This window comes from Alexandromys fortis, unplaced genomic scaffold (assembly GCF_014885135.2).
Source record: "Alexandromys fortis isolate MF-2015 unplaced genomic scaffold, M_Fortis_MF-2015_v1.1 scaffold_25, whole genome shotgun sequence".
In the NCBI taxonomy this organism is placed as follows: domain Eukaryota; kingdom Metazoa; phylum Chordata; class Mammalia; order Rodentia; family Cricetidae; genus Alexandromys; species Alexandromys fortis.
In genome coordinates, this window is record NW_026067904.1 from 11,467,264 (window position 1) to 11,488,397 (window position 21,134).

Consider the following 21,134-nt stretch of genomic DNA (forward strand, 5'->3'; position numbering starts at 1 on the left):
CTGCTGCGTGCCGGCAATGCTGGCGCTGAAGGAGATGAGACAGACACACCCCCAGGCCTGCTGGCCAGCTGGCCTAGTCTCTAGACCACCAAGAGAGACCTTGTTTCAAACAAACAAACAAACAACCTCCCTCCACCAAATCAACAGCAACAAACAAGATGGACATCCCAAGAGAAAGGACAACTGAGGTTGTCTTCTGGCCTCCATATAAATTTACATCATAAATGCATCTACACACCTGCACTTGCTCTCTCTGTCTCTGTCTCTCTCTCTGTCAACTCTGGATCAGAGTGTTGTAAAGTCAGAAGTAATAAATAGAATCAACTCTAGGAAATTCCAATAACTAGAACAGATTAAGAGAATTTGTAGGGCCTGGGTCTACCCCTGCTCCTGGGGTTACTTGAGGACAGTTTCTGGTCAGCCAGCTAAAACATTGTTTGTTTTTGTGCTCCTTCTGCCCTGCCTGTTGATTAGCTGTAGGGCATTGTTTACTCCATCTTGGGTGTGGCAATTTCCCACCTGGGGGTGGGGTGGGGAGGTGGGGGGGGGGATGGGGAGAAGGTGGGGGGGGGGTGAGGGGTGGTGGGGGTGGGGAAAATTCCTTATACAGCAGTTAGGTATATAAGGATTTCCACAAAGTTGAACAAAGGGCATTCGGTTGATCTCTTTTTGAATGACCCAGGTCTCTGTGTGTCCTTTCAATCTCCAGGCCCTTGTCTGGTTTGCATATAGTACAGTGGTGCACGAACTTTACCAAGAGGGTAACACAGAATCGGGTGTTACAAGAATTCCTTTAAAATTGTTTCCTTGGGCTGGAGAGATGGCTCAGTGGTTAAGAGCACTGACTGCTATTCCAGAGGTCCCAGCAACCTCATGGAGGCTCACAGCCATCTATAATGAGACTTGGTGTCCCATTCTGGCAAGCAGGACACATGGAAGGAATGCTGTACACATAATAAATCTTTAAAAAAAATAAAATTGTTTCCTTTAGGGGACATTGAACCCAGAATTTTCTGCATGCTAGGGGATCTAAGCTATATCTCTGACTCCAGAACACCCGATCTTAAGAGATCTTAAGACATAGTTTAACAGAAGGAACCCTAATAAGTTCCTGGGACAGGAGGACCCTCACTGGCTTTTCTCAAGGTGCACGGGAGCTAGGGGAGTACCTAAGATGGCTTACCAAGCACCCACAAAACCAAGATATGAATTAAAAATGCAAAGATGTGGCAACTTTTAAGTGTTTCCACGGATGTTTTTATCTAGAAGAAAAGGAGGAAGTAGGAGATGATCCGCTAAGTGGCCTGCAGCTCCCCAAGGCTTCCATTCTGCCATGAACAATGCAAGGCGCGTGACTCAGAGCTGTGCACCTGACTCAGAGCTGTGAGCTGACCCTGAGATCCTGCCGAACACTCTGATTCCACCTTCATCTAGACAGGCGCAACAGCACCAGCTGATTGGGCCCACAGAAGTAGCAGAGTGTCCCGGACAGTGTCAGAGTGCAGCAACATGGTGGCCCTGGGGAGGGAAGGATGGCTCACTTATGTCCTTGCTGAGCTCCACTAGACATTGGCTTTCAGGTCTCTGGACCACAGAAAATGCAATCATTTATCCCTCTGGTCACAACCACTGATGTGGGATGTCTATAAACTAAGGACAACCCAGTTCCAGCTTTCAAAAGATGAAACTTCCTTTTCATTAGTCTAGAGGAAATGTTTCTCCAAGCTTGGTTTACTCCTATGTTTAGAGTTTCTTCTTGTCCCTGTATGCTCTGGTGCCTTAAGAGGGGACATGTTAGCGTCTGGGAACCAAGCAGTAACAGGAGACAATGAGAGGCAACCTCTCTGGCTATCTCTGTACGTTCAGGGATGAAGGGAATACAGCACAGTGCCAGACCTGGTCACTAGCTCTGATTTTCCCTATCTTTCCCCCGCTCTTCAGTAAAATAATGCAGATGTTGTCTTTGTTTCCAGGCCTAGCTGATTGATGAAGGAGGATCTAATGGCGACCATTCAGAGGAAACCATTGCATGGGCATCAACATGTGAAGAGCTGGGAGGTTTCAGAGAAGACTTTTTGCTTTATTGTTGATTATTTTTTATAACAATGTAAATCATGTATAAATCATGCTGGCCTAGAACTTACTATGAAGCCAAGACTGACTTGGAACCCACAATATTCCCTCAACCTCCCAAATAGCTGGGGTTACAGGTGCATGCCGCCACATCTGGCTATGAGTGCATGATGTTAATACCAGTGTATATGCTCTGCCAGAAACCCCACTACTTTAGGGTTTTGAGGACCTGACATGGCAGTCTACATATATTACATTATTGGACAGTTGGATTTACTGCTACTGTGCTTATTCCAATATAACTAAATAATTCAATATGCTACAGATTATTAAAACTCCATGTTTTCCTCATGCTTAGAAAATAAATTATGGATTCATCAAAGGAGAAAATACCTTACCCATTATATTTTATTATAAAAATTAAGTACTAACCACCGTGTGGAGCACAGAGATGCTTGTGGACAGGGGAGCGAAAAGACATGATGCTACCACGCCTCCGACTGGAGCCCACAACAGTGCCCTGAGCTGCCTGGAGCTGCAGAGAAGAAGCAAGGACCAGGTCTCCTGACTACACATCCAAACCGCCTCACCCTGACTGAGACAAGCAGATGGAATGTCTCGTGTCTGATTCGAGTAAGCATTTAACCAAGATCATTGTTTAGAGTTGTATTTTGAGCAAAGAGGGGGAGTTAGGGATGATCATTTATGATTCTGACTACTGTTATGTTTAGGACACTTTAGTAGAAGACTCCTTTGCCCCTTTGGCAGCCATTTCTCTAATTTTCCCACTCTTCAATGTTTGCTGTTTTAATTTTTAAAATCTCTAGTACCTCCACTTATGATCAACAAACATAATTTTCAGAGAAACGAAGGTACAAAGTTTCTCAAGCAAAGGCAGGAAAATTATTATCAGGGTAACAACAACTTAGAGTCAAAACCCAACGTTATTAGGTCTAAAAAGAAACCTTAAATCTATGGTTTACAAAGAAACCTAAAAAATGTAAAAAAATAAAAAAGGAAACATCCGCAGAGCCTTCAGATTCCAATATCAAACTCCAAAACAACACCATCCCCCAACAAAGTGGTCAGTTAAGCATTTCTTTCTTTTGGGATGGGCACTTAACCCCATGGGAAAATATAATTCAGGTGAGCTCAGCATGTTGGTTCCGGGTATAGAACACAATCATTGTTCTACCCAAGCTGCTGGCTCACCTGCATCTGATTGCCCAACATGGCACACTCGAAAGATGGCAAGATGACTCTTCCCAACTCCACCCAAGGTCCCAGGCCTGAACAAATTACCCTGAAGAATGTCACCACACGCTCTGAGAAGATAAAGTTGAGGACACAAAAAATGCACTCTTTCCCAAAGGTGGTGAAGCTGGACTCAGATGCACAAGTGGGCAGCGGCTGGTGGCCATAGTGATAGACACGGACAGCAATAGATTCCAAGAAGGAAAAAAATGGCCATGGCTCTTTGAATATAATTACACTCCGTTTAGTCTGTGTGGTTGATTGTGAGGGATGTTGCTAAGTAGTACCAGGAGGCCCGGGTTCCTTTCAAATAAGATGGACAATAACTCTCTCCAACAGATGGTTCTTGTTTGTGAGCACAACTTGATTCTGAAGCTCTAACTGGCCCCTCGCTACTCAAAACAGGGGCTAAGGGCTGATCTCCCCTGGCTCTTTCAATCTCTCTGTTTCTAAGTCCACACAACACTCATTCTACAGCAAAAAACCAAGTTACGTAGTGATCTTTTGTTGCTTAGTATTTTTTGTGAAGCTTATGCACATGTGTAAGGGGCTTTTGTGAGTTAGTGTACCACACGTGGGCAAATGTCTGTAGAGGCTGGAATAAAGCATTGGGTCACTTGACTGAAGTTCTAGGTGGTTGTGAACCTGGGAACCAAACATGGGTCCTCCGTGAGAGCAGCAGATGAAATGGTCCTAACTGCTGCGTTTCTCCAGCTCTGCTAGTTAGCATCTTCACTGTCTATGTGGAAGCATAATTGTTAAAGCACTTTCGACAGCCTAGGAGGAAGGAGAGGAATCCCCAGGGTGAGGCTCTCTGCCACAGATGAGAGGCAGAACACAGGAAGAAAGTCACAGTCTGAGATTCTAAAGGTAGAACATGTGTAGGGTTTTGTTTTGCTTTTTCCGAAACAGGGTTTCTCTGTGTATCCCTGGCTGTCCTGGAAATTGGTCTACAGACTAGGCTGGCCTTGAACTTAGAGATCCACCTGTCTCTGCCTTCTGAATGCTGGGATTAAAAGCCTGCACCACCACTGCCTGGTTTATGTGTAGGTTTTTTAAATAGGGGAAAAGATGTATATTATGATTCAAGAAGGAAGCAGTCTTGCATCTCTCAGGCATCCACTATGTACCTTTTCCAGTCCCTAGATGCTCGAGCCTGGAAAGTGTTCTTTTCCTTCTGTTGTACCACCTTTATGTATATATTCTTCCGGTAAACCCCTACTCAAGCCTGCTACATGAAAACATTCACATCAGCCTAAAGTCTGATTCCTCAGATGTCCTGGGATTTAACAGGCATTGATATTTTAGGTAGAAGGAATATTGGCCTACCAATGGACTGTCAAGTCCCACGGATGCGCTAGAGTGCAACATAGTAAAGACTATCATGACCTTCAAATGATTCGTGAAGGGTGCTACAATATAGGCCTTACACTCTCGGGATGAGTGGGTCTGGATCATTGTGTGGAGGCAATGGTTAGGGGGCTAGGAAGTGCTTCTCAGAGCCCAGTTCTACAGGGTTACTGTCTCTAACGGACCACCTGGGGAGCTCACTGAAGGGCAGCTCCTCATTTACTCCTGGAGGGCCAGTGGGTACGGCTGCTCTGAAGACAATCATTACTGTCAGCTACTCTAGATGGGGTAAATGAATTTAGCATTTTGTTTTGTTTTTAGAAATGACTTGACTCATGTCATCCCAGATTTTACACTAACACTTGGTTGAACTTAATAAAGAAGGGGACACTCTGGTTCCTAAATCGCAGGTGGACAGATCTAGAAGGAATTAAAGAGAACTCCAGCTATCCATACGATGACAAATTCTTCACCTGTGACAGTGACAAGTCATCCAAAGGAGGAAGTCCCCTAACTGAAGGAAGCCTCATGTCAGGAAGCACAATAAGACGTGGAGACAAATTCCTATCAATAAAGTTACTCTTTTCAATAAGCCCACTAGAATCCTAATGAGTACTAATTGGTCCAGCCCTGGTAGAAGGACTCCCCTGGTAGAATGAATTCCCGGATCATGCTATCTTATCTATTGTTGAATTTGAAGCCTAATGCAATTGTACCTGGCATGATGTAATAAGGTAATGTCAACCTCAGCAGCATTAGGAACATTATGTAGATATTATTTCTATGTTTACTGTTGACTTCAGAAAAGAAAGCAGTGTCATTTCCCCAAGCTTCCTACCACACTCAAGTGTATAAAGTAATGGTGAAAATTGTCCATAGCTGAACAAATCTCAAAACTTATGCCTTCCCATGATGAAACAATAAGCATCCACACACCACAGAAGACAGGTATGGTAGGGCATGTCTGGAATCTCAGCACTGGGAGGCAGAAGCCAGGAGACAGCTGTGTCTGTAGAGCAAGTTCTAGGTTGGCCAAGATTTCACAGTGAGAAAGGGCAGTCCCCAGGACTAAAGGGCGAAAGCATGAGATCGCAAGGGGACATGGTTTCACATTCTTCTAGAACTCTAGGAACAACAGCAGGTTAATATTGTCTATTCAGGCTTATTTAGGGTCAGAACTTCCGTGTTTAACTGTTTTAATGAAGTCCACATTATTCAGGAATGTGCCATTCTTGCAACATAAATAAAATACAAAAATATGAAAAGAAGCCGGGTGGTGGTGGTGCACGCCTTTAATCCCAGCACTTGGGAGGCAGAGGCAGGCAGATCTCTGTGAGTTCGAGGCCAGCCTGGTCTACAAGAGCTAGTTCCAGGACAGGAACCAAAAAGCTACAGAGAAACCCTGTCTCGAAAATCCAAATATATATATATATATATGCAAAGAAACTCTCTTCTATCTTTAGTGAAAAAATTATGCAAGGATTTGAGTGAACAGGCACTCATTTAGACTGGAGTGAACTCTGTCTGCCAAGTTCTCCTGATAACATGCAGCCAGAGTTCTAGGCTTTGTGGACGACACATCCTTCACACTGCTCCCACTGTGGCAGAGCTGGACAGAAGCCACTGGCAACACGTGAACAAACAGGTAAGAGGCAGTTCAATGAAACTTTATTTTGGACCCAACATTTTGAGTCTCACAGTATTTTCAAAGGTCCCAGAATACTCTTCTTTAGGTGCCTTTTATCTATGAGAAGCAGAAAAAATTAATCTTATAAGAACAGATAGATGGTGGGCCATAGACTGTGGGTCCCTGAATTACACGAAGACGTAAATTTAAGTTCACTTCAATCTTTAGGCCAGGGCATTGAGTTGGCCAACAATAATTATGTGTTTTTTTTTCTTTTTAGAAACTTGAATTTATGTTTTGAAACCTTTTTATTTTTATCATTAACATTTTTATCATTTTCATTCCCATCTCCTCCTAGATTCCCCAATTCCTCACCGATCCAACTTCTTGTTATCTCTTTCTTTTAAAACAAAACAAACATCAGACAAAATGCTAGCAGGGTTGTGGTGGAGCCACACCTATAATCCCAGTACTTGAGGGCAGAGTCAGGTGGGTCTCTACGAGTTTGAGGCCAGCCTATTCTACAGAGTGAGTCTCAGGACAGCCAGGACTACACAGAGAAATGTTGTCAAAAACCAAACCAAACAAAAAACAAAACCAAAAACAAAAAGCCAGCAAAAGAGCAAAGTGACCGAAAGCCTGAATCCATTTTGTGCTGGCCAACTACTCCTGCGCACGCAGACTGCCCGGGGATATGGCTGATATACCCAGTGTCATTTGAAGAAAATTGATGTATTCCTCTCCCATTTATTCCTCTTGTGTTTGGAAAATGCTGCTTCCTTTAGTAGTCCACCACCTCTGGCTCTTAGAATCTTTCCACCCCATCTTCTGCATAGATCCTTAAGCACTATAGCCCCTCAATTTCTTATCGCTCCCCCAAAAGATGGTAAAAATTTCAGAAAATAAGAATGGATTTATTTGCATCATATCAGCTTTGGGAAAATCCTATAAGCCTTTATTTACTTGGCATAGTACCTGTCAAAATAAATTGAAATTCCTACTTTAAAATATACTGAAATGCATTTGTTCTTGTGTATATGTTATATATCATATATTATATATTATGTTATATATATATATATGCCACTGAACCCAGGTCCTTGACTATGCTAAGCAGTGCTTTCCCACTAAGCTGCATTCATTCATGTTCTATTTTAAGATCAGTAGGCAGACGAGAATAAAAGCAGGTTAACTATTAACCAATTCTGAACTGACTCCTTCATTAATGAATTCCTTAAGGCACTCACAGTTGGACATGCTCTTTTTCTAAGAGGGTGAACTTCTGTGAAAGGATTCTTTGATCCACGAGTGTGATTCCAATGTTATAACAATTATCAGTTATGCCCAAAGCACACTGGTACTTAAGGAAGCTTATGGAACATATTAGCTAATATGTCCCATATTATTCATTTGGTAGCAATCTTGGCTTCTCCATATCCAGATTATGTATCTTGGAAATTAATGAAGCTGAATGTACTTAGGAGGTGGTGTAGCCCAGTGAGCTCTTCACATTCTGATAGTCTTGAGAACAAATGAGCAGATTTCTTAGACAAAGAGCACTGTGACCACACTGGAAGGCCTGTTGTCATAAACAAGAAAACACAGTCCCGAGCGGTGTACACACAGGTACTGTAGCACAGGTTCAGGTGGAGTGCACCATCTGACCGTGCCGAGTGCCTGCGGAGTCCAGGCAAGGCTGGTCTCCCGAAAACCGAGGATAGGGAAAGGAAGCATTTGGTCAATGGCGTAATGACGGTGATGTACGGGGCACAAGGACAGCAAGGAAGGGAAAGTTAATAGCAACAAAAAAGAGGGAAAATAAATATATTTTAATAAAACATCTGAGAGTCATCCTTTGGGTATTAGTTCTTATTTATTTATTAAATAGGTCCTTGCTGTAAAACCTAGGCTTGTCTCAAATTCCACGGCAATCCTCCTGCCTCAGCCTTCAGAGTACTGGGATTATAGATGTGAACCTGGTTTAAGATTATTTTTTTGCCATCTTTAAAAAAATTAGCATATGGTTTTTCTTTTTTCTTTTTTTGGTTTTTCGAGACAGGGTTTCTCTGTAGCTTTGGAGCCTGTCCTGGAACTCCCTTTGTAGACCAGGCTGGTCTCGAACTCACAGAGATCCGCCTGCCTCTGCCTCCCAAGTGCTGGGATTAAAGGCATGCGCCACCACAGCCCGGCCCCATCTTCCTCCTGCCCAACCTCCTGCCCCTCCTGTAGTATCCTCTACTCTCTCCCCCAGAAAGTCCTCTTGTCTTCACGTCCCATATAATCTACTACAGTTTTTCCTTCCCCTCTTAGATGTTCTCACTCTCATGTTCACCTTTCTAGTTTCATGTCTCCGCCCTCCATATACATGCACACATACAAAAATTAAAGCCTAAGATTTGTATATGACAGAAAAATGTGGAACTTGTCTTTTTTGACTTGAGTCTGATCTCCTATGAGCTTGGGATGCATGCAACTTGGCAGAAGAACACTTGCCTAGCACACAAGACTCTAGGCTCCACCCCCAGTGTGCATAGGTACACTCGGGCAGTACACACACGTACACATACATACACACACAGTTTTGATCAACAGCAAACAGAATTTCAGATGAAATAAACTTTCTTTTTAAACAGCTCATTGATTTCACCCCTGGACACATCAAATAGTGTATGTCCTTTTTAAAAAATTAAAAACGTACGTACTGCAAATCCCCGCTTCTTTGGTTGGCGTTGTTGTATTGTTTTGTTTTTCAAGACAGGGTTTCTGTGTATAGCCCTGGCTGGAACTTGCTCTGTAGACCAGGTTGGCCTCAAACTCACAGAGATCCGCCTGCCTTTGCCTCCTGAGTGCTAGGGTTAGAGGCGTGCACCACCACTGCCCGGCCCTCCTCTCTTTTTTTATAACTGAGATAACCCAAACTACTTTACATTTTCCCGGAAGCCTTTGAAATATGCCTTCCACAAAGGACAAGCTGTCTAGCTGGCTTCGGTTTCCCTGCTAACAGCAGCTAGTATTATTCAAAGCAGGTAGACGAGGGAGAGGTTCTGGCAAGCAAACGGCCTGATCAGACATCAAGATGTGCTTTCAGAGGAGTGGCGTGTGTTGTGTGTGTCAATAACAAGCCATAATTACTTCCCATTCACAGGGCGGGCATTGGAGTGCAGCCTGCTGACTCACCCAGCTGCTCACAGTTTATTTCTGCTGGGTTTCCCTGCTGCCTGCTCCACAGACGTCAGGACCAGAATGAAACTCTCTCTCCGTTTCCCTTAACTACAGTGCACACACCAGGCATGGACAGTGAACAACCAGACCCCAGGCAGGGAAGGGGAAAAGATTGCTGTAGAGAGATGCCACAATCTTTCAGGCCTCCAAATGATAGTCATTTGCCCTACGGTGTGAGTCACCGGCACCCCAGTTTCAGTATCTCCTCTCTCTCTCTCTCTCTCTCTCTCTCTCTCTCTCTCTCTCTCTCTCTCTCTCTCTCTCTCTCATTCCTATTGCAAAATATCCCATCCTAAGGGTAACAGACCACGTTGCTATTATCGAAATGGTTCTCGACCTGCTATCCAGTGGAATCATCTGGAAGTTTTGTTTAATACCAAGAATGCCTAGTTCTTGCCCCCTCTCCACCAACAATCTGACTTAAATGGTTTAGGATGGGAAGTAAGATACCGGGACTCTCCAAATCTCCTCAGGTGATTCCATGATGAAGCCAAGTTTGGCGATCAGAGCCCGCGCAAAGGAAGCTTACCTAAAGACCACCCTGTTTCAGAGATCAGTGACACATGACACTTTCCTAACCGATGTGTTAGCATGGGAGACAAAAGTGACAGCAAAGCCAGGCATTACCTGCCTGGAGAGCCCTTCCCCACCACTGCCCCCACTTTGCCGGGTGTCCTAGAGAAGCACCCCACATTACCTTTCTGATCCCCCTTTGATCTCTGATCTGTTTCATCCTAGCGTCCGATTCCGCCAAGTCGCACCCGTGCGGTCCTCTCAGATTAGAAGCAGGTCCTGCTCAGATCTCACTCAAGACTGGACTTCTCTTGCACGCACCTAAGCTAGGGCAGTGCCTCCGCGTTGCACCATGGCCCCGGGGCAGATACTTATGCTAATCAAGAAAGTTCCTGCGACTCCTCCACTCCTTGCTTACAGGCACACGCGGGTGTGGGCATTTACTTAATTAACCCTTGATTTTTTGCCTTGACCCCTCTGTAGTGCTTTTGGCAGTCATTTTATTGCCCTGTGGGTCCGATCACTTTATTTACTTTATTTTTTTTTTCCCGAGGAAAGGATTGGACCTGGGCAAGTAGTGAACACCCGCTGAGGGGTAGGAGGTGGAAGGAGGAACAGCAGGGCCGTCTGGTGCTGAGGTGAAGGGACAGTTAATGTTAGGAATATTAATCACTCTGCGCGCCACTGACCCAACGTGGGCTAGCAGAAGGGGGACTGGAGGTTAAGACAAAGGCTCCTGGTCCAATGGCTGCAGCTCCATTCCTCCAAGGCTGCAGCTGCTCCTTTGACACTGGCTTGGCAAAGTGACTTAAGTGGTGACCAGACCCTTTTGCTCTTTCTGGTCGGAAGACCGCGTTGCCTAAGGCTCAGGTTCAAAGGCGCGCGCGCGGGGTGGGGTGGGGGGGTATTTTTTTGAACCCACCCAGCTTTCTGGGCCTTTGTGGCATCACTTTGGCTTCGGCGGAGCACTTGGAAGGGTAGACTGAAGAATGCCCCTCCAAACCAGAGTGCTGGTCTTTGAGTAGCACCCCCCTCGGCCCTCCCGGTGCTCCCCGGAGAACCTCTCAGGCGCAAACTAGCGACCCGCTCTGACCACACACCCATCTGATTCCCAAGTCCCGGATCCACGAGTGATCGTTCCCAGCCGTGCAACCCTTGTCCCCGGACAGGACGCACCAGGGAAGCAGCAGAGCTAGGGGATCCCGGAATGCACTTCAGACTGGGTGCGCGCGGTACACTTCTTGGTCTGCCCCAAAGTGCGCAGCTTTTAGGAGCTCCGAGGGCTCTCAGCCCCCGCGTCCCAGTGCTTCAGCAGGAGGGGCTGAGCTCCGAGGGCGCGTACCTACAAATCCCCCTCTCCTAGGTGGCCCCAGCCGTCACTCTTCGGCCAGTGTACTTTGTGTCTGCCAGCGTGGCAGCTCTGACTCCCTTCCCTTTCTTGGGGTATACCGCTTTAGCTCCCGACACAAAAAAAAGAGGGGCGACCCGTAAGAACGCGGCTGCGTGCACAACCCTGGCAGGATAACTTCTTGATGGGCTCGGAGACCCCGCGATCCGCTTGCTCCTCGATCTGCAGATCGCAGACCCAGGCGTGGGTGGGGGAGGCGCGGCCAATCCCGGGCCTGGGAGGGACTGACCCAGGGCAAAGGGTGTCGGGGTGCGCCAGGGCTGTACAGCTTTGAACAGACTTGACTCACCTGCTCCGGCGTTGTCGCCTCCTTCCTCTGCTGACAGCTGGGGGCTTTGTTTCTCCACCCCCTCAGCCTGCCACGCTCCGCCTCCACAGACTCACGTGACTCGCCGTCTGCCGCCGTCTGAGTCCACTTGAGAGAGCCCCCCGGGCGCCGCCTCTTCTCCGGGTGAGGTGGAGACCCCAGCAGTGGAGGGGACCCTCGGGTTCAAGGCGATTCGCAAAGGAACTCTGGGTCAGACAGGCTGCACTGGTGACAGAGGGAAAGTGTGGGGGTTGGGGAAGAAATGGAGAGAGCCGTTGGCTGCAACCAGATGGCAGCAGAAGGGCGAAGCTTGCCGAGGATCCAAAGGCGATGTCCCACCCTGAATGAAGTACCTGCACCTGGGCTCTGCATAGCACCCCGAGACTATTTGCACTCACTCCTAGGGACTTCTGGATAAGGAGGGACAACCTAGTTTTATTTTTTTTTTTAAAAAAAGCACCATTAATTAAAAGAAGCAACTCCAAGTCGGATAGCGCGATCAATGATTTAGTAACTGTGCACTGTATGGAGGTTCCAAACCTACCTTTTGATTCTGTTGATGTTTAGTTCAAGTTGGAAAATAGGTTCCGGACTGGGGAAGTTCCCTCCGGAAGATGATTGGTGTGGGCACTTGTCCATATGGAACAGCAGCCGTTTTTTTAATGAAACGAACTATAAAAAAATGTTAGGGCCTCAAGACCAGGCTCGGTATCCGCTGTTCTTGGAAGTGGTCCCACCCTTGCTGTTTACAATACTCTCCAGTGTCTGCATTGGAAACACATTGCTGTGGGACTCCTTCCTTTAGTCCCTGGGGAACAGGGTCAGCCTCATCTTGATGCCCCCACTTCTCCCTGCTAACTAAGGAGAAGAATGCATCTCCGCCAGCTGTCACTAAAAATCCTTAGAGGGGTTGACCTCAGCCCAGCACCCACCCCGTTTCTCGTTCAGAAGGATCCGCTGGGGATTTTCTTAGACCAAATTCAAATGTGAGTGGATCCAGCCTTGAGCTGAGAGTCTCTGTGTCTGGTAAACTCCTAAGCGATGTAAGTGCTAGTTTGAGGAACACACGTTAAGGACAAGGCTTAGAGCGTACTCTTTGACACTAGCTGGCCCTTGCTGCGTTTTGGCTGCCCGACTCTCAGGCTGTAAGATGGGACTGGTATTTATTATTCTTCGTGTTGCTATGAGAAAAGTCCAGCAAACGCACCTCTGCGGAGGGGAGGTCTCTCTTCCATCACGGCGGGGAAGAAGTGGCTGCGGGAGTATGAGGCAGCTTGCTTTCTCCTTTTTATTCATCCTGAAACCACAACCTATGGGTTGGTGCTCCCTACGTTTAGGATGGGTCTTCCTACCCGGGTTAATCCATTCTCACAAACGTGCTCTGAGATTTGTCTCCTAGGTGATTTTAGATCCCGTCAATTTGATGATATTCACCAGCACAACGTAAACACCCAGCTCATTTCAGGTCCGTCGGGATAAACCAGGACCCGCATAGTGCCCAACACACCAACGTTTAGGAAGTGTGAGCTAACTAGCTGCTGGGTCATTGCAGATGTGAAGTCCAAGCATGCTCGAAGAAGCAGTCTGGTGCAGGATCACATAGGAATAAGGCAGTCACCCCACAGACGGTGGCCATTCCCATAGTACACCAGGCATGCAGGTGTGCAGATGTGTGTGCCATAAGTGAGAATTGGTCACGGTGCAGAGCAAATCATTTGTTTAAAAAGTTCATTTTCTATTTTAAATCGTGATGAATTGGTTCTCAGACACTGAATTAAAAATTCATTTTGCTTTTTATTACAGATAATGCCCAGCTGCCTGCTGGATGGGTAATCTATTTTAATATTGGAGTGAGTAAATGGGTTGTTCGGGAGCTGTACATTTCCCCTCCTCATTAAAAAACTTGAAATCTAAATGTAAATGGCTTTATTAATGAAGATCTGGTATTCTTAGCTCTCAGGATGAATGGCGATGTCACTAGACTTCCCGTTCCTTGCTTGCCCTCCTTTCTTTCTGCCCCCAATATAGGTGTTTCTAAGATTAATTCTTCCCCTCTCTACCAATTGCCTCACAATTTAATTCATGTTTTAGTTCAGTTGTTAAGTGTGTAGAGATCACTTCTGAATCCATAGCTACATCCTTAACGTCTTCCCAAGTCCCTGTCTACAGAGTGAGTTCCAGGACAGCCAGGACTACACAGAAAAATCCTGTGTCAGAAAAAAAATTGGGGGAGGGATGTTAGTTGTGGCTTTAGCACTCAAGTCTTTAGGTTCTGTTGTTCTGTGATGATGAATAAACTCTGGCCGTGGTCCTGAGGTTTGAACCTAGGACTTCTTAGGTGTTGGGCGAGCATTCTGCTACTGTACTACCTCTCAGACCATGCCAGCAATAACTTTGATTTAAACTTATGCTGATATTTCTATGCTGTTTGCTGGGGGTAAGGGTGGGGTGGGGTTTTTGAGACAGGATCTCTCTGCACAGCCCAGCTGTCCCAGAGCTCACTAGGTAGACCAGGCTGGCCTCGAATTCACAGATCACAAATATTTACTATGCATTTTCACTGAATTTCCCAGTAGCCTTTGCTGTGGTCTAAATTAAACTCCTTCCTCTCATAAAACTGACAGCATCTCTGTGTTTGATCACGATGATGTCCTGCATTGGGCAGTCCTTCGCTAGCGGTCTAGGGATCCAGTGAGGGTGGGAAGCACACAGTATGGTTTGTCTCAGCCATCGTCCTGCTGCTCTTCCTTGGTATTTCCTCTAGACTTTGTCTTCAACAGTGACTGTCATCAGCTCGCATGTGAATGTGACTTACTGGTGTAAGAGCCACGTGAGCAGCTGTGAGCTGTCGCCCAGAGGACGATCAGTGGGAACACGACTGGGGAGAGACTGTGTCCCTCACGACAGGGCAGACTATGCCGCTGCAACAAATGCTACCAAACTCCCAGTGATTGACACACGGACAGACTCCAGGGAAGCTGGCCTCGGTGATTGTCTTTCTAGCCTGCTTTATCCTTGCACAGCTCCCCGAGCGCACAGCAGGAAAGGGAGCAGAAGAATTGGACACAAACCCCAGTGCCTTCACTCACCAGTGACCCAAGGCTTTTTTCAGTTTCACTATTTAAAAGGAGTTATGTTAAGTTCAGACTTTAAGGAGTTATGCGCTCAACAGGAAGAGGAAAGTAGAGAGTTTGTGACTGTGGATGATAACATCACCCACAGGGATCCATTTAGAGGAAGTCGGGGATAAAATTAAACTAAAAAGAGCTTAGCTACAGCAGGAGGTTAGCAGAAATGACCAGTTGGGTGACTGCAGTACTGTGTGGCATTTTTGGGGGAGTGGGGCACTAATGTCATGCTGTTGTCATACAGTATTATCAAGAGGAACACTTGTCAGTGCACTCCAGGTCAGTCTACTCCAGGCATTGACTATCCAGACGCATCTACCATGTACTGTCCTGGTTGTTCCCCAGGTAGTGTACCCACCTTAAATGCCTTAAATGTGTAAGGCTACAACAACACAAGACAACTTTCTAATTTTGATTGCAATTATGGTATTTTTTAAAATCTTGGATGAATCTGTGTATATAAAGAATGAAATCTTAAAACAAAAAAAATGGAGGAAGGTCATCAGGATAAAATTATCCCAGGTCATCACATGATTGTTTAAACTATACCGTTGACCAAGAATTCTCTGGTCATGTTCATGGGAACATTGTATTACAGCATTTCAAGTTAAAAAGAAGTTCACAAATGAGGAAAATAAATTGCTTTTCAGAAAACCTTGGGGGTTTTGCTAAATGCCTAAAATTGTATTAGCTAAATCTACCACGTATATCTTCCCATACTTCATATATTTATGAGATAAACACTAACGCCTGTTGTAAAATCTAGAGTGCAATGCAGGTATAAGATATTATATGCTGCAGGGTACTGAGTCATGGTTCTGGTTTCAATCTTGTGTAGTCTCTGAATACATGGGTCAATGACTTCACTGTATAGAACTATTTCCCAGTATATGCCTTTGTAAAATACGACCATTCCCTAATATTCTGACAGCTTCTACTACACATTTCTACAAATATCCATCACACAGGGCTCTAAAGGAGACACAGAGTCTATTAAGTTGTGAACTTTTTGCTCAGTCCCTTCTCTGTCTGACTGATTCCCACCCTCCTCGAGTCTTTGCTGAGTTGTAATATTGTCTTAGATATGATTTGTAACCTCAGGAGATATGCTGTAGAGAGTCACTTATAAATACATGGCTGATAAGAACAAGACTGAGAAGAAGGTGCTCAGTACCAGGAGCTGACGGTCTTTGTCAGGATGGAGAGTCAAAGTGCCGTCAGATGACAGTGTGTTGGGATCACTGCCTGCTGTTGTCTGCAGCTTCCAGTCCACCGGCTGCAAAGCATGTCTGGATTCCTAGGAGCAAATGTTTGTGATTTGGCTAAAAAGTGTCAGGAAGTCCAGTGTAAGTGTCTCCCTAGCTTCTATATTTGATCACAACCAACTCTGATGCCCACATAAAAAAACAGAATGGAAGAGGAAATGTGCTCATTATATAATGTGTTTATGAAACATAGGCTTTGTTTAAAGTGTAAGGAAGGACCCAAAGTCATTCTGTATCAGAAGTGTTTATCATTTTATGACACGCTGGAAATAAAGTCACATACAAAGAAGTAAGGTGGGTGCATAATTTTTAATGCTTCTGTTTGATTTTTTTTTCTCCTTCCCTGCCCCCATTGTATTTCCCCAGTTTTGGGATAGCTTGTCCATGCCAGGCAAGGATTCTACTACTAAACCACAGATGTCTGCCCTGACTCCTATACTAAAACTATCAGTTGTTGTGAGGTTAGTCCACTAGAGAAGCCGAATAGAAAGTCTGTCTTGCCAGTGGTTGCATGGGGAACTTGCACAAATCGTGAAGCCCAAGCCTCACCATTCTTTGTCTTTTATGTACAAAACCCACATCCTGGTTGACATACTTCAGTTTGCAAGAACAGTTAGGAAGAGGTGAAACCACAGAAGCCAAAAAGCAAGGTTTTAATGCACGTAGAAACTTTTCTGGGTCTACAGACCTGGTCTTTGATGGAATAAATCTTTATTTTAGTTAATGTTCTACTGCTGTGAAGAGACACCATGACCATGACAACTCTTATCAAAGAAAGCATTTAATTGGGGACTTGCTACTTTCAGAGGTTTAGTCCATTATCATCATGGCAAGAAACATGGAGGCACACAGGCCAACATGGAACTGGAGGAGCAGAAAGTTGTATATCTGGGTCCCCATGCAGCACGAAGAGAGAGACTCTGGGCTTGGCATATGCCAAGTTTTTGAAACTTCAAAGCCCACTACCAGTGACATTTTTCCTCCAATAAAGCCACGCCTCCTAATCCTTTTAATTAGTGCCATTCCTTGGTGGCCAAGCAAGACCTGAGTGGAGTTGGGAGAGGAGAAAACATGATTAAAATGTACGAAAAATTTTTACTAAAACAATCTTTTTCTTTAAAGACACATTATAATAACAGTTAAACATTGGTTGCCATCTGTAATGAGACAATACTATTGAGGACCCCACTTGCCTTCGCTGCCCGTTGCCAACAAGCAATCCTAGCGTCTAACCTAACATTGGAGTGATGTTTGCATGTGATCTCTCTGAAAGTGTGCCCTGTTTTGTGTTTCCATGTGACTACTTGCTATTTCTGTGGGGCTTTCTCTGTTTTCATTCGTTTCAAGATACTCTCTTATTTTGTTCTATATTTTCTCGCTACAATCTTGTTGTTCAGGTCAGCTTTAAAAACTATAAATAAAAAAATTGTGGACATTTTGCTATTTTGTTGTGAAACCAAAGCGTGATGTTTACCTTAACCTTCAGTCTTCTCCACAGAGCTCATGAGAAACTTGTTACTGGTAAGCTGTGACTATACACCCATGCCACTTCCCCCAGTTTCTTGCTCGGTGTGATCTAAAATGTCTGGTCTCTGCCCTTGTCTCCCAGCAGACAATCCCTACAACACTACTTACTTCCTAGTATAGGAGTGAGCAAGTCCACCAATGGCACTTGTTCTGATATTCCTTCTTTGTCATCCAGGGATTAACACAGAGCGCCTATCCCTTGGATGATAGGAGCATCTATTGTTTTAATAAAGTGACTCTTGCTGGGCTCCTGGATGGCATAGATGAACAAAAAGACCAAGCCATGAATATAAATTGGGATTTTCAGTGACACATTCTCATCTCCAGGAACAAACAAAGAGTTAGGGATTTTGTTCATAAAAGATTATGTCTTCATGATGGATCCTCCATAAAAATACCTGGACTATGGTGTTCAGGGTTGACCAGCAGGTGGGTGAGTGCATGGGGATGCAAGAAGGCTGGTGAGCCAGGGAGAGCAGGGGAACTTCCAGTGCTTTGCTCTGTATTTTGTTCTGTGTCCAACCTTTGCCTGGTTATTCATCTGTAGCCTTTGTAGTCTCCTCTGTAGGGAACTAGTAACTGTTAGCAAATTGTTTTTTTTTCTAAACTCTGTGAGTTCTGGTAGAAAATAGTCGAACCCAGGGAGGAGATGGTGGGAACCCAATTTCTAATTTAAAATAGTTGTTCAAAGAATCTGGCGCTGCGGAATACTAGCTTAAGATGCATTACATTCATTTAAGTTGTAGAATATTGTTTAATGATGCAAAGATGTGTCGCATTTGTTTGACTCTGAAGCTGTGTTACTTTGCTTGTCTAAAACACCTGACTGGTCTAATAAAAGAGGTGAATGGCCAATAGCTAGACAGGAGAAATGATAGGCAGGGTTGGCACGCAGAGAGAATAATCAGGAGGAGAAGACCGAGGAGTGAGAAAAGGAGGAGAGGAGGACATTAGGGACTCCTCACCCTGCTACACAGTAAGCCACGGAGCAACAAGAAAAGTATATAGGGTAGGGTAGAGAAAGATAAAAGCCCAGAGGCAAAAGGTAGATGTGATAATTTAAGTTAAGAAAAGCATGGGGAGAAATAAGCCAAGCTAAGGCCGGGCATTCATAAGTAAGAATAAATCACTGTGTATTCATTTGGGAAATGGGTAGTGGCCCCTCAAAGAGCAAAGAGTGAAAAAAAAAAAAAAAACAAAAACGAAACAAAACAAACCCACCTACAATCTGGAGGCCTGGATTTGAGGCTGGGGTCTGAAGTAGAAAGGAGTCTTTTAGGGTACACTCTTACTGGGGAGGCCTGATGCTACTCCCAAGGGTGTCAGAACTGACTTTGATGGTAGGCATGAGTTGATCTTCCTGGGGAATGGCTTGAGGTACAGGAATTCCTCTGGCCCCCGAACTGCTGGGTAGAAGTGTGAGGATGTTGGCCATCTCAGCGAAGAAGAGTTTGTGGTACTCATCCACTGCCTCCTTGCTTGTTAGGTGCCAGTAAGCAGCATGCTCATATGCTGTTTATATACTACATCACCAAGGATTTTAGTTGTTATTGTTCCTAAGTAATTTTTGGTTAGCATGCAAAGACATGGTTTCATTGTGACATTTCCATCCATGTTGTTAGACTTTGTTCTTATTTGTCCTTAGATTTGAGGCTTGGATTTTTAGTCTTCTGAGACTGTGCCCTTAACCTGTGGGACCTGAAGTTTTTTCAAGTAGTGGTAAATCTGACTTAACTTATAGGACATACGGTTGGTGTCTTCTTGACTGACAGAAACCTCCCACCACCAAATTCAGCCTCTAGAAGTGTGAGAAGACTCCTTATCTTCTCCAATAGTCCCGCCCTATCCCATCTACTTCCATAATGCATGCATTTCATTAGCCTCTCTCCGTTTCCCCTAACATCCTTTAGGACAATACTTTACTTTGAAATATTTTTATTTATCATTATTGCCGTGTACATGCCATGTGGGTGTGCCATGGTGCTCCTGTGGAAGTCAGAGACCAGCTTCACGGGGCTGGTTCTCTCATTCCATTTTTATATGGCTTCAGACATTAACTCAGCTTGCCAGGACTATCTGACAAGCACTTTACCAGCTGAGCCATCTCGCCTGCTTCTAAGAGAGTATTTTTTTTTTTTTTTTGGGTTTTTCNCTGTAGACCAGGCTGGTCTCGAACTCACAGAGATCCGCCTGCCTCTGCCTCCCGAGTGCTGGGATTAAAGGCGTGCGCCACCACCGCCCGGCTAAGAGAGTATTTCTATACAAACATACTTTATTGTTTCAGCTAACGAATACACTGAAGACCATAGGAGCAACACTGTGTGTCTCCTGCAACATTAAGGTAGGAAGATGAAGATTAGTTGCCAAATTACAACCCAGAATTCATAAATAACAGTTTTCGTTAGAATACGGCACATAAGTGCTAAAAGAAGGAATATAGCATACATGAGAATATCAGCACTGCCAGCCTTGAAGTAAGTTTCTGGGAGCCCACAACTGTTCCAGCAAAATGCTACTCACATTCCACTTAAAACATCACTTAAATAGTACATTAAACCACACCATGTGATTAAGTCTTGCCTTTACTATTACCATTTAAAAGTGTTTGTCTCCATCTCTTTCTGGATAATTAGAAATAATGCCCCTGGGCCTCCTGAGAAATCCAGCTGCTACACGTGGCTGTGCATTGGCTCTGGGGATTTGGCTCAGCTTACTGAAATAAGAACAAAGGATGGAGAGCAAGCCCTGCCGTGGTGGGATCCTTGCCGGGCAGTCCCTACCAGCCTTGCCACATAGTCCCAAGCAGGTTGTTTTGGAGGCACAGCAACATTGTTACCTCACTGCCATGTGTTTTCTTTCCTTCAAAACATCCAATTGGGCTGGATGGTGGTGGCGCACGCCTTTAATCCCAGCACTTGGGAGGCAGAGGCAGGCGGATCTCTGGGAGTTGGAGGCCAGCCTGGTCTACAAAGTGAGTTCCAGGACAGCCAGTACTGTTACGCAGAGAAATCCTATCTTGAAAAACCAAAACAACACCAAACACACACACACACACACACACACACACACACACACACACGAAAAAAACCATCTATACTGTTCATGACTCATGAGGGCACATATAGTTCTGTCTCCTAATTAGGACCGGAAAAAAGGGACTAAAGAATGAACAAAATAGGCGCACTTCCCTGCAGTCTCATTTAGAACGTTTCTCCTTATTGTCTTTGTGCATTTTTTTTCTTCTTAGAGAGCTTTATGGGCAAACCCCAGCACCGATGTGTTACTTGGAGAGAGAGGCATGCTTATAACAGCAATGCAGAGGGACTAGGCTCAGAGAGCATTTCGACCACAAAGACATTTCCTTTGGGTACAGATCTTTGTGATTTCATGTTATTATTGATGCCAGATCAGATTCACTCTGGGTGACTCCAAGTTGGCCACACGCTGTGTAATCATAACG

The 21,134-nt window shown here is 45.0% G+C and overlaps 1 protein-coding gene and 1 long non-coding RNA gene across 2 annotated transcripts in view; one reads left to right on the top strand and one right to left on the bottom strand.

Moving 5' to 3' along the window:
- Positions 1 to 11,814, bottom strand: part of Mapre2 (microtubule associated protein RP/EB family member 2) — a 136,309-nt gene extending 124,495 nt beyond the window's left edge. Inside the window, exon 1 of the mRNA XM_050135009.1 lies at positions 11,737 to 11,814. The gene's annotated coding sequence lies outside the window, so the exon portion shown is untranslated. The remainder of the gene's footprint in view (positions 1 to 11,736) is intronic.
- On the top strand, positions 11,796 to 16,430 carry LOC126497131 (uncharacterized). The gene is made up of 3 exons (XR_007590530.1): positions 11,796 to 11,898; positions 13,558 to 13,604; positions 14,519 to 16,430. It is a non-coding gene; the product is annotated as an uncharacterized lncRNA (long non-coding RNA).
- The last annotated feature ends 4,704 nt before the right edge of the window (positions 16,431 to 21,134 follow it).